At 36.9% G+C, this 1,959-nt stretch overlaps 1 pseudogene; it reads left to right on the forward strand.

Annotated features, from left to right (window-relative positions):
• The first annotated feature begins 240 nt into the window (after nucleotides 1-240).
• LOC128100131 (transcription factor BTF3 homolog 4-like) lies at nucleotides 241-709 on the forward strand (annotated as a pseudogene).
• Nucleotides 710-1,959: the final 1,250 nt, after the last annotated feature.

Here is a 1,959-nt window from a genome sequence, read left to right on the forward strand (position 1 = left end):
TGTTCTGTCTCTCTGATCTACCAGCATTGACCCCAATAACTGGCCTCAGCTTTGATTTTTATTAATAAGAACTTTTAAGATTCATGCTACAGCTGTGTGTCCTTTAATCTTGGATTCGTAGGACTCCAGATGGCTCTTAGCAAAGCTTGTTGATATGGAGCCATCTTGCTATTGCTGCATGCTGGTGTTGGAAGAACCTCTCTGCTGCAGATTTACCAAAAGCATGAATCAAGAAAAGTTAGGAGACTTCAAGCTCAGGTCCAGATAGGGGGCAAGAACACAGCACTCAAAACAGAGAAGGTGGTACTTATGACATTTACAGCTAAAGACAAAAGGCTCCAGAGTTATCAAAAAAAAAGGTTGTGAATAATACAGCTAGTATTGAAAAGATGAACATGATTAAAGACAATGATGGAAGGATTATTCATTTAAATAATCCCAAAGTCCCAAAGTCCATGCTTCCCTTTCCACCAACAGCTTTGCAATTACTGCTCACACAGAAGACATACCAGTTATAGAAATGCTTCCTGGAATATTAAGTCAGTTTGCTGCTGACAACTTCAGGAGCCTTAGAAAGCTAGCTGAACATTTCCCATGGCAAGAATGAAATAGTAAAACCCCCAAACCAGAAGACATAGATGAAGAGGCTGGTGATATTGCAGATCTTGTAGAAAATGCTCATGAAACATTGAAAAATGAAACTAACTAAATTCTTCTGGGTTTTGGAAGATGGCATGGACTATATTTAACAACCAGCTCTGTGGTTCCAAAGTTTTACAGACATGGAGAACATTACCTGGTAATATTTCAGTAATATAAATATTGTGAGTATTAGTAAAGCTGTTTGTTCAGCACTTTTCTGACATTTGATTTCACATTATCACTTCTTCCCAGAATCTATTCTTTTGTTCAGAATACGAAATATTTCAATTTGAAGATGGCTTTTGCTTTGGTGGGGCACTTTTGGTGTGTTTCATATGTATGTGTGAGTGTGTGTGTATACATGATGGACAGAAAATTGGATAACAGTTATATCTGTCTTTTTACTTTCCCACTAGAAATGAAACAAATAATAAAAGAAAGAAAAGAAAATCTCGGTGAACTAAAGAGCAATGTAGCAATGGAGTGGAGAGGGTGACATTTCAGTATATAGTGCCTCTTTCTGAGGACCTCCAGGGCTTCACTTAACAACTGCTACATGCTAAGTGGTCATATTTAAATCTGTCATCTGTCCAGATTCTCTCTTATCTCATGGGCACATAAAAATACCAATTTTAATCACAGGTAGCACAAAAGTCTCTTTCATTCCCTGATAACTTCCCTAATGGGTAAAACATTTGTGTGTGTGTGTGTGTGTGTGTGTGTGTGGTGTGTGTATGTGTGTGTGGTGTGTGTGTGCTGGGTTTCCTTCTATGTTTTCCATTCAACTGCTCAAACACTGTTGCTAAAGCTCATGGGCCAAGTAATGGCATCAGCTCAAGAACTTTCAAAGTACAATACCAATTAAATTCTCATGCAGCTGTTACACTTCTAGCTTGTTGCTCCCTTGATTTCCAGACAATATCTAAGGTAGATTCTTTTTTGTTTGTTTGTTTCTTTCCTCTCTTACTTTTTTTTATTTTTTTATATTTATTTTTATTTTTTAAATTACACTCATGATATTCATTAATTACACTCATGATATTAATCTCATTTGTGGTATTCGTAGATTACATTTGCAGTATTCATTTATATATATATATATATATAATTTAATGCCAAATGTCATTTGTTGAAGGAGGGAGGAGGTCTTAAATACAGGCTTACAGCACATTGGGAGAACCCCAGAGGGCAGAAGTTTGCTACTGATGTTTTACAATCTTGCATCTAAGCTATTAATGCCCATTATTCAGGATACACAGTCAAGGAACTTCCCTTAAGCATTCAAGAGGGTGGAACCTGGCAGGGAATTAGCATAGG

Source organism: Peromyscus californicus, unplaced genomic scaffold (assembly GCF_007827085.1).
Source record: "Peromyscus californicus insignis strain IS unplaced genomic scaffold, ASM782708v3 Scaffold_6__1_contigs__length_162567912, whole genome shotgun sequence".
NCBI lineage: Eukaryota > Metazoa > Chordata > Mammalia > Rodentia > Cricetidae > Peromyscus > Peromyscus californicus.